Source organism: Varroa destructor, unplaced genomic scaffold, assembly GCF_002443255.2.
Source record: "Varroa destructor unplaced genomic scaffold, Vdes_3.0 BEIS01000002.1, whole genome shotgun sequence".
Taxonomy (NCBI): Eukaryota; Metazoa; Arthropoda; class Arachnida; order Mesostigmata; family Varroidae; genus Varroa; species Varroa destructor.
Window position 1 is genome coordinate 16,944,944 of NW_019211455.1, and position 15,295 is coordinate 16,960,238.

A 15,295-nucleotide genomic window follows, 5' to 3' on the forward strand; every position below is an offset into this window, starting at 1 on the left:
TCAGCGGTTGTCCGTTAAGCTTAGTGTGTGCACTGATGTTAGTTGACTGTCGGTACAGCAACTGCCATCATAGTTTGATATCGCCACCTCTTTTATGAGATTATGCCCCATGATGGTGATGGGAGGCGGTGGGCGACCAGCAGACACTGGCAAATCGTCTAGCTATTGAATATTGTCGTTTAGTTTGCTCAAGATCGAGGACGCAAAGAACTATTTGGCTTATCTTGGTTGCAAATCTCAATACTTGTGGTCGCCAGCTTTTACCGTTGCTGTTATCGTGTGCTGTTTTTTGTGGTCGTTTGAGGCACGGTAATCTAGTTTAAAGGAGCGTGACAGATCGAAGCACGGCTATTGGCTCCCAAGAAGAAGTAACGACATGTGGTAGGACGCCTCACTTGCAGCTCCACTCGCGCGGCTTCGTTCGTATCGCTGACGCTGCCACACACACTTATAGTGGTCCTACCGAGGAACTTATCTATCAATAATAGTAATTCTTACTTTTGTAAGTTATTCAGTCATTTTAATAGCATTCAATACGTCTTTTATCTAGCTTATTACCGCATTGATACAACTGATCGATGGAGTTGTTATCGTCACATTGGGTCATGTGAACAATGACACAGCTGTCTCTGCACGTACTTCCTGGAGCCATTTTGTTAAAGCGCTGTAACTAACGGTGACCTGCTGCCTGCTCTTAGCTATTATTCATCAATTTCACAGTGACTGACGCCTGTGCTCTATGTACGATGACGAGGCCGAGGTCGAAAATGGCAGCAACGCTTAAAGGGTGCCAAGTGAGGCTTATGTGGTCTGGCAGCTGAGCAGATGTATCTAGACGTCTAGATAAACAATTGTTTTTGTTGGCCGAAACGACGTCGACGAGCCGCTCAAGTTGGCGCTACCGTCGGCGGCGTAATCATCTCTAGGACCATAGAAGTGTACCGCAGTCGTCAGGATTTACCGCAAGTGTCACCATGGCTACCAATTGATTCCATGAACATATCTTTGCATCGTACCCGTTCGGAGGGCATGATCAGTAATAGTATCGAAAACTGCTGCAACTACCGTATTGACGAAGTGCGTCCAAGTCATTATGCTAGCTGATCCGTACTATCGGATTGGCCATCACCGCTCATTTGTTGACATTAGCGCGCGTCTACACAGCGGCAGCGGACATACGATAATTCAATCTCCATTCTCACTTGTTTGCTTTCCCGTTGTCACAAATCGCATCTCATCTCGACCGTCTTGTCGATGTTTCTGCCTGCGTACTTGCTAGCGTATGGAGAGAGCCGCCGACGGAAAACCTCGGATGGCGTTGTGGCCAGTGCTGAGCGACGACGTAATCCACCCAACAGACTTTGACGAAACTCATTCTTAACCAGAGTAGAAGAACAAAATAACAGAACAACGATAGCAATGACCACATCAGGCGAAAACAACAAGGCGAAAGGTCACGCATTGTTTGGTGAATGGTCCTAGCTTGAACGCGCTGGTCCTTGGCCTAACCCTCGGGTTGGTTTATTGGTGGCGTCCCTTTAGTCATTTACCTCAAACCAGAGGCCTAATAGATAGAACTACTGTTGCTATTTGTATTGCTGCTGCTCCTGTTACAGACTAGCCGAGGCCGAACGACGCCGTCTTCGAACACTCCTGTTCAATCAGTCAGTTCAAAAGTCAGCAGCACACAGAGGGACCGTATGGAGTTCGCGCTCGCCACTAGACCACAGTTAATACTATGTGGCAGTATTATTTAATTTCGCATGTTGCATCTGCTTGTATATTATTATTACTACTATATCATTTAGAGCGACGCTGATCGTAGCGATGATATCGAGCGGTATAAGACGCCCGCTTAGATTCAATGTGATTTGTGTCAACTCGCAGTCGTTGTCAAGGTTCTGCTGTTTCCCAAATCATTTGTCTGGCAGCCTCTCCGCCGTCCATCGCTCCGCTGGCGAGCTAATCAATCAGTGAATGTACCGTGAACAGATTCTGTGGGCGTTTAGGCAGTTAGGAGCGGCCAAGTCCGCCTATCAGAAACAAAATAAGGGGACGATTTACGCCTACGAATGTTGCCCTGTCACTATTATCTGCCGATAGTTACTAATTTCGCTACGACTGGATTGAAAGGAGCGGGCGTGAACGAGGTTGAGCTCTGTTTTTCCTCCTTTCGGTGTCACTCTTCGTTTTCGTCTTTTTCTGTTTTTTGCCCTTTCTAAGTTTACGATCGATAAGCAGATAAAAGTACATTATCGTCTATTATAAATACTGTTACGATTTCTATGTTGATTGCTGTCGTTAGCGATTCAGGCTTATTTCGACGTTAATGGATTCTTCCATCCGTGTTCTCGGGAACAAACCTTCATATTTTTTTCGCCTTTTCCGGTGTCTATCACCACGACTTCGTTACTTCGTCCTGGGTCTACTTGTACGGGACAGTGTCTTTTACATGCGATAACCCGCCAGCTCTTCTCAACGTCGACGGCAGCTGGTATTGAGTGATAGTCGAAACTAACGGCCCTTACAGCGCGCATAGCAGGACCGTGCACCGCTATAACAGCATAACATGATCTACTCTAGCATATGTTAAGTAGTTAATGGATTCCGTGAGTTTGTGCGTCCCACAGTTGGGTCCGTATATTTTCTACGGATACGTAAACAGCGTCGGCCGGAAGTTGACTTGATGCGCGTACATCTATTAGACGCCGCTCAATGTCCTTCCTGTCCAAGAGCATCTGGAAAACATAGTCAGCAAGGTTGTGTCGTCGTGTTTTTGAAACGTTATTGCATAAGCCAATTTAGGTAGAACGCAGAAAATTGATTCAAACCTGGTGGGAAAATCTCCGACCGTGTTTGGTTGGAAGGTTGATTGGGAGAGAATGCTGGTACTACAAGCGTCCTTGCGCGTTTCCTGGGGGGCGCTAATGTTAGATCCATATAGTATTATATGCGTGGTACTCGTGGCCGACCCGATTGAGAGGTGCGTTTATTGTCCCACTGCTTCGGCGCTTTATATCAATTCGCGTTTCTATTTTTGTCTGCACTACATACGTTTATATATACAAGCCACTAGATAAAGGTACCTAATAGAATATCCATTAAACAGCTTGCTACATCTCTCATGCTATCTAATGCCTGTTTTTATTTCGCAAACTACTATCAATGAACGCTCTATGAGAGTATGATTAGTAAATCTTAACAGTAAATGCTACGTAACCTCACAACTACGACAAGTATTTCCAGGCTGCAATTCAGCTAAATACTTTACCATATTCTTAACTCACACCCAACACACGATGGGTACTACGATGTTTCATAAGCCTAATTGTTCTGTTCGATTTTATCTGAAGAACATCATCAAATCGAACTATGAAATTGCGACGAACTGCTAGAGAGACGACGGCATATGAAGACCGACCGCAAAAGTTCGTAGAAAGCGTCTATTCATTGTCCGGCATTTGACGTTCAGGCCCCATGAAGTACCACAGCTCCGAAAATTTGTTCCGTATCGTTATTATTTGCTAGCCTTGTTTATTTATTCATCCATAGGATGTTCCTCTTTGACTTACACCGGTGTCCCCCCGGCTGGATCATACGCGGGTCGCCAGTTGATCAGCGCTGGTCAAGGTACTCTTACTTGGACCAGTTAACTACAATGAGCCCTAGCAGTCAGATAGCGGCTTTGATGGCTGACATCATGCGCTCTCCCAGTTCGCTGTTCCTGTCAGGCGTTTACAACAATGCATGCTACAGCCAAAGCAACCGTCGCTTTTTGAACTGTTTGTGTCCGCGTCAAAAAACTAGTGCAGCTACAGGCGAGTATGCCCGTTGTGGTCCATGTGCGTTATGTTTTGAGCTTTAAACAGTGCAAACTAGTGTGACGACTTGCAGAAGAAGAAAGCACACAGTCTGAACGACACAGAAACAACGGACTTCGTTGGACCAGCAGATAAGCCGTCCCATTGAACGCTCGCTACCGTCGCTTTTCGTAAATATTGCTTACCATGCGACCCAAGGTAAGGCTAGCAGCACAAGAGTTACGCAGAATGACAGTTCCATGGGTGTACACAGAGGTGAAATAGGGCAAGGAACAACACAATTGCTGTAGCCCTTGCGAGGAACGGTGCCGAAGTCGTTACAACTAGTAACGATGCTTTCCTCCACGACCCGTTCTAGAAGGTGGCAGCTGACGGCGAGACCATATTCTTTTACGTAGAATGTTCTAATAATCTAACCTGGTAAAGTAACGGAAAAAAAAAAGCTTCATTTACGATTCTCTCTAATCCATAACCGTTCGTTTCCGAATTTCACCTTGCTGACCCCGTATCCTCATTGCGTCCCTCGTGATATTCGTGAGCAGCAAGTAGAGCGTTTCAATGTTTCTCGTCCTCACTTTAAATAAAACGTAGAAGGACAGGCGGAAAGGAGCTTTGCTGGCAACGGACCGGGCCAGTACAGCTTGTTTACTGTTATCTGTAGAATTTATGCATAAGCATGAATGTTAGAGACTTCTTGCCGTTTTACTGCTAAGCAAGCCGCGTGTATTACTCGGTATTATGCGTGGACCTTTGTAGGTGCTATGCGTAAGAATAGGTTCTCACGCACCTCAGGAATCGTTCCTGAGAAAAGCATAATATAATAAAGGACTAAATATCGTCGGCCTTGATAGCAGTAGTTTTACCTATGTGCTTTATCCTGCAGCCAATTTAATTATGTTCCTAAGATAACAGTATTATTGAGAAATATTTTCTGATATGAAGCCAGGCGTATGCTTTTTTAATTCCCAGTATTATATGTTGTGCCGGTTTTATCTGTGATATTTAAAAAACTGTTTACCACAATCTCGTAAATACGCGTGATCTACGCAGCTTCGTTGGAGCTCATTCGATAAAAAGGCCCAACAAGTCAAACATTTTTGACGCTACAAATTGTAACTAGTAAGTGCATATCCTTCGATTTGTCACTTATTAACTAGATCTCGTACGACGTCTTACATTGCCTCACGTTTGCAATGGTTAAAAAAGCAATTAACACAACTGACTACGCGGCCACTCAATCTCTGTACTGGGTGGGCACTTTGGCCAGACGGGAATTTCCTTTCTCGTAGGAAGACCTGAGTCTGGCATTGATTAAGTCCTGTCTGCCACTTTGCCTGTACTGGGCCTATAGTGGGATCTAGGCAGTGCTAATTCTAATGCTGTTTGTGCTGCCTCGGGCTCTAGGCCACTCGTTAATCCGCCGCCGTATCGATGCACGGTGTAAGTAGTAGGTAGGCCAACTGTCTGTCTGCCATACATCCCGCCATCAAATCGATGGCCTGACAGCTATATAAAGACATTCATCAAGCAGACCGCACCACCGTTAAAACGAGGTCCGAAAGCCGTTCAAGTTTTGATCCTAACAGCTTCTAATAATCGCACGTAAAACTTCTAGAAGTGTGCAAGTAACAGTGAGTCGTCTGTTGACGGTAGTGGTCGTAGCAGAGCTAGTTGCGATGACTTAAAAATCTGCGATGCGCCTGACAACGGCGGTTACAATAGTAAGCACGTCGAGGTGAAAGTAAAGAGAAGGGGGCTGCCAAAGGACAAGGCCTGCCTGTGCCGTGTGCAGGTTTCGTTGAACGTTCTAAAAGCAACAAACAGATCTGTCCAGGGGTATTACTCAGAATTGCGTTGGTATAAGCGAGGATGCGGGTGACGGATTGGGGGCAATAGAGACATGGCAGTAGAAATTGGGACTGAATGAATGTATATGCTTTCCGCACATACATTCGCTCAGCTTCAAGGTTAGTTCTTACGGGATTTCTTTGCTCCAAGCAACGCGGTGCTTAAAGCTTGAATCGCCTATTTGAGCTATCCTGGTCGACCCAGACCCAGCTTGTGGCTGACAGTGGTTCGATCTATGGAGTCTAATTAATACAAGGGTCCAAGCGGCGCAAACGCAGTGCCGCGAAGCCCGCTGGCTCCACTACAAGTTCCCTTAAATTCGATCCATCCCAGTTTTATTCCAACTAGCGCTGCGGCCTGTCTCGAGTGGACCATTCCATGTAGCATTGTCCTGATAGATGTACCAACAGTGAGGGCGTGGCTAGCTAACCATGCCCACGGGGGGCAGTTAACGCTGCGTAAATAGGTAGCAAAGCTTCCACTCAAAAAGTAGATCGTAACGGTGGAACAGGCCCAGCAGAGCCTCTTTTCTCCCGGCAAAGTAATGGCAGAGTCCTTATGTTTAGGTAGCAGTAGAAGCCGGAGAAGGCAATGCAAATTTCTCCTTTCGGCAACTTATTTGCAAAACAAGAGTTGATAGAGAAACAGCACAAACTCCGGGTCTTAGAAGCAACGCCGCGTTATCGCTAAGTCATTTCTATGCGGCGATGAGAAGTATGCAGCTGTCGGCGTCTGGGGAATGGGGGATATGGCAACAAGCGATGCAGCGCATTCATAGGCTGAGGTTCCTTAAATTAGTAGAGAAGCTATATTCGAGGATACAGCAAGCCTGCACTGTACGTGTACAGAATCGATAGAGAGCGGTTTTAGGGGAGATCCCGACGAACGTCAAGATGAGGACAAAAGACTTCAAAATGATAAGAAAAATGACTAGTAAAGGTTTATGCCCTTAACTGCTCATCAATGTTGCTTTTATTTGCCTAGATGTATTATTGTTGTTGATGTTACTTGGCTCTGCCGCTTAAGGAGCTGCTGGTTGGGCTGCTATTGCCACCGAATTCTTTAAGCAACTTTTGTTGCTTGGAAACAAATATCGCCATCCTGCATGTCTAGCTGCCCGTTACGCCGACACCCAGTCACTATCTCCAACAGCTGGTTCTGAATGTCTCGACGGGCCGAGGCTATATATATATATATATATATATATATATATATATATATATATATATATATATATAAATTAAACAAGGCACAAGGTGAAGATCTGGTTTAAGAGCCTGTTTCTGTATTTCGGCTCTCTGTTTGCCAGAGGCTCTTCGGTCCACACCTGCTGACAGAAACTACTGTTTTTAGACAGTAAGCCAGCAATACGACACTGGGTGCCATGTACGTATCTCTTTTGTGGCGCCATTAATAGAGAGTTTATAAATATCTTGTGTTGCATACAGACCATAGATGTTGCGCCTGTTCTACGTAGCGCCATGCTCGCTGATCTCCAAAGAGCCATTGCCATCCTGTGTGTGTCTAGGCATTTTCCCTCTAGATCCCCGTAAAGCCTTAGTTTCATGAGGATACCTGCCCCTTGGTGACACCCGCCCCTCGGCGACATTCTACCTTGGCGACAGTATCAAACCGACTCAACGGGTTGATTTGTTCGCCAACTCGTCCCGTTAGCGTTCGGTCGAGCCAAACTCGACCAGCGAAACACAGTGGAGAAACGGGTTGGTTGAGAAAAGGCGTGGTGTGTCGAGAAAAGATCCAAAGAGCCCCTTAGTCTAGCTAGCTAATAGCTTGTTTGCTCACGACCATAATCGACAACGAGAATGAAGCCGATAGTTTTCCAAATTCGTCATAAAAAAACCGTCATACAAAAGGCAACAGCACTACAGACTATACCACAAGCCTTAAGGATTGCTTCAATAATCGATACGTAGCCTTTGTCTTGTTTCGATCATTGTCGAGTTGCTGAGTAAACTGAGATCTCGGATGGTTACTTTGATAGCATCCGTGACGGGCAGCGCTTTTTTCAGTAAGAAGGTCTGATCGATCTACAATGATTCGCCGATCTCCTATGGTCTGGTGTGGTCCGATGTGGGCTTTTGTTTGCAATTCTATCGGAGCCGAAAGCGCCGCTATGCAGCAAGCTGTAACGGATCAAGGCAGAAAATGAAAGCGAGTCTTTTGCTACTATTGCGACCTTTCTACTTTGGTCTTGATGGCACTGAAGACGCTATCGGACGCTCACTAACTAATCGGACATTGTTAAAGTGCAATACAATAATAGGAGAGGGCGCGGAAACGCCAATCGCACAACTACTAGCGACGGAGCGCAAAGAGTTACAAAATATAGCTGAATTAGGGATGTTAATCGTTTCATTCAAGTTAGGGTACCTGTCTCGGTATATTTTCGGCGGTTGTACGTTACCCCACTATAAAACTCGGCTGGGAAATATGCTTTTATTATAAATGCCGTTCTTACACCGCTGATAGTAATAAATCCTTAAAAAAACTACATCAAAGGAACACGTTTCTCCCGTACCCAGTGCATTGCTGGTTCACCGCGACATCATTATGTGGCTGTACCGCTTTGTGTTATCTTCAATAAGAAACGCTTGGCCTACAGCGGTTTCCTATTTATCCTTCGAATTGTGCTTTATGAAAGGAATTGTCAGCAGAGTGCATGGTGCGTACGCTTTTTAGGACAGTCAACCAGCATTTAAGCTAATGAAGAGCCAGCTAGGACCAACTTGACCTGCCCACCAAAATACGAATAAAAAGACGCTTCAGTGAGCTCCAGCTTATTTCTTCTCAACCAAATTGAGCGAAATTTTCATTAAAAAGTAAGCAACACTGTTGTGTTCATACATCTATATGATATGTCAATATGGGACGGACAATGCAAGTTTTTCTATATATCTTCATTTTAGACCTTCCCTCTTCTGTCGAAGGAGAGACACCAAAAAGGCTTGCCTTAACGAAACTTGGCAGTTATTTCTTCTGTTATTGACATAAAAGAATCGTTATCTAATTTTCGCCACATTTAATGTGCGCTACAAAAATGTTTTTCTGGAGAGGAAGATGCCAGAAACCAGGAGAATCACACAGGCCACAACAGTTAAGGGCGCAAAACAACGCTATTACGCGTATTGCTTAAAGGTGTTATCTAATGATTTTCAATAGCATACAAAGATGGAAGTATCTGTGCAGAAATAATGGAACCAGCGGCGTTTTTTTTGTCTGTTGGATGCTTTTGATTACTTTACCTCCTGCCCAGCCACTGGCCAGAAGAGGACAAACCCTTACGAGAGCGAAACGGGACTCGCCGACCTCCAGTCTTCGTGTGTCCCACGTATAACAGCAATGAAAGCTTTGACAAAGGCGACGAATGGGGCAGGATCTATGACACAAACTAGACGAGTAAAGAAGCTATTGTTAGGCAGGTAGGCGCGGTTGAAAGGGTTTTTTCCAATCTTTCCTTTAGGGTGTTCGTCATATTTTTCTTGTCCTGCAGCAATAACTATTCGGATCGGTGGCAAGAACGGCCATTTCAACCCGCGTCGCCTCTGTATTTGAGCATTTGAGTCTCCGCATTGGCTGACCACGTTCACGTGACAAATTTGCACAGATATTAAATATGCTGTGCAGCATAATCGTGATGCTCTGACATCAAAATGAAGATTAGTGTGAAGAAGTGATTAGGAAAAATAAACAAGTTTATAAGTTGTTCATAGGGGTTGTCTGAAACTTTAATAAGTCTGACAGGGAGGAATCATTGTAACTCTAGATTCACCCGATGTAACGACAACAAAACGTTAATAAGAGGGCGTAAAGAGACAGTTTGATCGTATATCTAATCGATACGATTTTGTATACACTTTAGAAGCTTTCCCCATACGGACGACCCAGAAGATATATGCATAAGAAGTTATCATAAGGCCTGGTTTAAACGTTTACCAATAAATTACCGAGATTGTTCGCGCGTGACACTCTATATCACATTTTCCATTCTTCCGTTGTTGAAAAAGTTGAATATTAGCTAATATCGTAACATAGTTTAGTTAGTGTATGTTTATAAGTTGAAGATATAGCGCCTATATTTTAAAAACATATCGATGCAATTTGCAGGGAGCGAAAGCCTATTATGTTAACGCTGATAATTGCACTACATAACGGAGCTAATCTCAGAATGTTCTGGAAAACTCAATATTGTAACTTACTTTCCAACGTAAGCTGTCATTTATGCAGCTACGTTAATACGTTATATATATTCCGTTTATCCAAATTTGATGTGAAATCATAAAAAACCCATGAACAAACATGCCCATGCGAACATAGATTCATAACGCTGCCATTGCTTTTTCTATTAAGCGACTATATGGTCTTTTTTTTTTTTCGTAAAAACATCACCTCTAACAATTTATAGGCGTAACTTCAACTTGAGTCTACAAGATAACTCTGACAGAATTTGATAGCCTATTTTGTTTCGCACATTAGTGAAATAGTCTTCCAGTTAAGGTAGAGGAGCTTTCTATTGGAAAAAGAAGATTTTAGTAAGCGATAAATAGGTGTGTTAATACTTATCCATGTGTACAAAAATTAAACAGAACGCCATTAGTAATACTCACACAAGGATTTTGAAGTTGCGTAAAACTTTTAGTAAAGTAATTAATGTGTTATAGTTAACTTTTAAAGTGAGTGCCAATATATCTGTTCAATTTTAATTATAGCGCTTGGCAAACGCCGTTGAGAACGCTCGTCGAAGATACACATTCTCCCCTTAAAAGAAAGTAGCCTCTCCTATCTAATTACTGCTGTCTGCACTACAGGAATAGCGAGGCCTTTTTCGGATACTAACAACAATCGCAAGCAAGAAGAACGGTGTGTGCATGTCCAGCAGCTTCACCTGTACACGCTTCTATCAGCTGTAACAGCTCAACTTCGTTAGCAGCATAATTAAATACCCAGTATGATCTATTGTGTTCACAGGTACAACGACTCTCTCATAACATTCAATTGTAAGTACGACGTTTTACTTACTGTTATTGTTAAATCCTCAATAATTTTTCAGATAGGTTTTTATGTGAGAAATTATAATAGTTATACGTGAGCACGTGTATTTTGTAAAATATTTTAGTGCATTTCAAAAGGAAGTAAAACGATCCGCGTTGCATGCTATCAAAGATCGTAGACATTTTTTTTTTATTTCCTCCATAGCTCAATTGAATCGACTAAAAAAATGCAAATAAACATACATGAATGACACAGTAATGACAACTCGGTAATAACAAGGAAATTCTGGACTATTTACCGTTATTACATAATGCTTGTATGCTATTTAGACACGATATTATTGGTACACTCGATATCAAGTAAAGCGTGTATATACAAATAGAATCGACACAGATATATATATATATATATATACCATTCATTAAATTGGTATAGTAAATTGTCGTCAGCGGGAACGACGAATATTCGTAAAGTGATAAGAGTAACTTGAACAAAAGGAACTTCAGCGCCATGTTTTTCGACAACTAAAATAAAATCTAATACTTGTCAATTAGGAATAGAGTGCAGATGTAAAAACTTGCAGGATGTTGTCTTCATCTTGTGACCATTAACAAAAAACATGTAGAACTCTCATTCTACATTCTAGGAGGTACAGTTGTTACTTCATATAGAAGATATGCAAACATCAATTTCCTATTAGTTTGTGTAACACAACAATGCCCATGACGGAAGCTCGGTGCCATTTGTCAGGGCAATCTCTTCCGTTTAAAGGTAGAAGCACACAGTAAATAGTGCTTATAGTAACAATCGCATAACAGCGCTACGGGGATCGAAAACAGCCTTCTTTCTACCACTTCATCTCGCCTGTAATTCGTCGAAGGAATCCAGGAAAACTATGAAAACAATTATTACAGTAACATATTTCTTAGCGTTTTTAATGTCTCCCTAATTACGCAATGTAATTCAGTGGCCGATACGAGTTTTCATTTCCTCAGTTTTTGTATCGTTCTTTTCTACCGGACAGATAACCAAATTGAGGGTAGTAAAAAAAAACTTCTATATAGTAGAAAAATATCAGATTGACAAAATTTCAAACAGTTAACTGACTAAATGCATGGAATATTGTTTTGAATGACAAAAAAAATCCGCATTCCGCAAAAGGTATCCGCATTCTTAAATAGGTCATGTACTTACCTCTATCAGTTAGATGTACACGTTGGCTATTGTTTTTAATATACTAGGTCCACTTGGTCAGCTTTGTATGCCATTTGACTTAGTTACTCATAGCCGATATGCCAAGGTCCGAATGTCATTGCTTAATAGTATCCCCATAAATAGAAGTGTTTAATGATGTACGGCAGTTTACTACCTGTAAATAAATGCTTTACTTTATGTTTACCGCAACAGACATGCCTTTGTTCGCTATACTTGATACCAGATAAGAGCCAGATTTTTACAGAAAAAAAAAAAGATCGTGTACTATTCATTACGAAAAGAAATACCTGATTTTTGGAGCTTAGACAAAGATCAGCTATAATAAAACGTGTTCGCGTGGGACAAATCCCTATCGTTAGTTTTTAAGCAGTTTCTGAAAAGTCAAACAAAATCTCCAAAGAGGCAAATCGAATAATGCTCAATACAGTTTAGTTATGAAGGGCCCGAAAAGAAGTTATTTCACACTTAGATCCTAGTTATAGGAAAAAAAACAGCCGCTTGGAAGAGCATATCAGCTGCTAGTTCAAAGATTAATTCCGCTGAAATTTTTTATATGTAGTATACTTGAGCAACACTCCACCGAGGTTACACTTGCCAATATTGCTTTTATTAAAAGCACTAATTGCAGATTAAAATAGGAATATTTTGAAAATGACTAGAGAGTGGTTAAGGGATCAGTACTGGAGACGTAATTATCATGCATTATGAAGACATGACGCCACAAATGACATATATAAAAAAATACGACTGGAGTATCTGTCTTTGCCTGACAGATATTCCAGTCGTATGACAGTCTTAGAAATAACCCATAAGAGGATGCCCGAATTTAGATATTGCCCCCAGTACACAGGTTAAATGGATAAATGGAGTGATTCATAAAAAGTATTCAAGAATCAGAAATAGACGATATATTCATCTGTTATAATTCAACACTTTGCTAAATCATGTTATTGCGTTACGGAAAAAAGTCGTTCAGCTGACATTATTATTGTTTTTTTTGTGGCTAGAAGAACGCTGTGTTATTAGGTATAGCTGACTTTCAATATGATTTTGATAGTTTTACTATTTTTTTTTTCGTTTAATGCCATGATGCTATGCATCAGCACTCAGGGACAAGAATTATGTCCTGTTTTAATGCGAATCTATGGCTGAGTTAACAAAAAAAGGGCCACTCAGTGATACGGAGTTCCTTTCCACCAAAAGCCCCACAGTTTAGACAATCGTTGTATGTTGGCCCGCGTAGGTGTGCGCCTTTTTCAAGACGAATAAAAGGTCCTATGCTACCAGTAATCTTTCGAGTAAATGCTAAACCGAAACCTCACTGCGAAAGTCAATATAGTCTTTTTAGGAATAAAAACTGTTTTTTTTCTAGTGATGAACAATAGATCCATTAGACGGCACTACTTGTTCAAAACAAACATCGTATGAGTGCAGCAGGTGAATGATACTCTTTTGTACCGCGAAATTCGAAAATACTTCTGATGAAACAGTACTCATAGTTTTTAACTTTTCCATTATGACTCTGCACTACAACGAGTTAGTATATTCGGAGGATAGAATAAATGTTGCTTAATAATGTTACTTTTGGTTCTGCTAGATACTTGGAAAATGTCGATACTAAATGGAGCACTGTTAATTAATTAACTCGCTCGCGGTATCCCGCCGCCAGAATCTGCCCAAAGGATTCTACCTTTAATCAATGTGACTGTATGATAAAATGTTAATTTCCAAATACCGGTGCAATTATCTATGCTCTATTTTTAAATACAGGTGAATATATATGAAATTTAAGTTTTTTTAGCAGTTGATCCTTAAAAGTTGCATACGCTAATTTCCAGCCGTTTTTCTGAAAAAGATGATCACTTTATCAACACGATAATTATCGTCTACGTAATTCATATTCAACATATTGGATAACTTAGTTTTTGTATGACTCTTTGAATATAGCGTGGTGTGACAAGAGCTTTGCTTGTGACACCTTCCATAAGTCTGAATGTTCTTCTGTTCTGACTTTCGCGGCTACAAGTTAACCCTCACATCGCCAATCCAACGGCCTTTTGCTGGTCTTCTTATTTAGTTGTTAGTTGTCTTCGGGTAAAGCAATCCACAGAAACCTCTCACATTATCCGACATTATAGATTTACTAATAACTTAGATTGAATCGTATCAGTAACAACTGTTTCAACATTTTCCATCGAATCGTTTATTTGGCACGTATAGTATATCTATATGTGTAAAGTTCTGCGCAAAAAAGTAAAGTTGCGGTTTATTCACTTATCGTCGTAATGTGAGATACTAACTAAACTTTGCTTTGTTCTAAAGAAACATTTTGTGAGTACACGTTATTTATATACAAAAGTATACATTTGAAGCAAACACAAAGTTAAAAATGTTAGACTTTCATTAGTACCGCGTTCGATTTCAAGCACCGTACTTGTAAGGCTAATCATAGTGTCATGCTGGAAGGGGAAAAGATTCTAACTTGTAAGAACTATTTTGATAAGAAACACCAGCTTTTACAAAGGAACTTCACTGTAGAAAGCATTCTGCAGTTTGTATGCGTTATTAATGTTGAAAATAGATAATAATGTCAGAAGCTGTACCTTTGGCCCGATAATGAACACGAACAGCCGACGGTCAACCGTCCATGATCTACGGCTACCGAATTCAATAACTTAAGCAAAGCTGCAAATCTCGATCTCGAGGCTAAATTCGTTAGTTATGTTTCAGGTAACTTGTAAGCCACAGATTTACCATATACTTGCTGTGGTGTTACGTCTCGACGTGTAACTGACGCAAATATCGCCTAGCTTTGGAAAAAATTCGTATACCCTTCCAGATACGCCTCTGATATAGTAAAAATTTAGAGTTTATATATCACGTATGACAATTACTACTAAGAACGGTCTCCAATGACGATAGAATGAGTTGTTTATGCGGTTTCCAAACTATAACCGAGCTGTCTTCATATGAATGCTACCAATAGCTAAACAGAGTAAAGAGTCGATTGGTCTTATATTCTTGTATATGCCTATCTTTCTTTGGCCCCTTCAAGCTTCAATTCATTTGGAAGTGGTGACATGATAACAACTCATCCATATATGGCGTCTCCGAACACACGCGTGCGACATAGACATAGTATAAAATCTTTCGTCTATCTGCAAGAAAAAATTTCAGTTTCACCAGACACAAAGATGGCTATTTCCAAACTTGTTCGCTACGCCGTGTGGTTAGCTAGCTAAGCTACTCGATACCATCTCTTGCCAAGTAAAGGGATGGTGTCGGACAAAATTGGGCTATTTTTTTGCCCTTCAGACAGCTCAGAAGACCTTTTTTTTTTTGTTAAAATTCAATACAAATAATGTGATGCTTGAAAATACTGATTCTGCATCCTTGATAAA

At 41.4% G+C, this 15,295-nt stretch overlaps 1 long non-coding RNA gene across 2 annotated transcripts in view; it reads left to right on the forward strand.

Moving 5' to 3' along the window:
• The first annotated feature begins 10,079 nt into the window (after nt 1-10,079).
• LOC147757453 (uncharacterized) overlaps nt 10,080-15,295 on the forward strand; it is a 20,062-nt gene continuing 14,846 nt past the window's right edge. Inside the window, exon 1 of one of the 2 annotated variants that reach the window (XR_015321043.1) lies at nt 10,080-10,684. This is a non-coding gene — a long non-coding RNA (uncharacterized LOC147757453). The remainder of the gene's footprint in view (nt 10,685-15,295) is intronic. The other variant, XR_015321042.1, reaches the window with a different exon arrangement.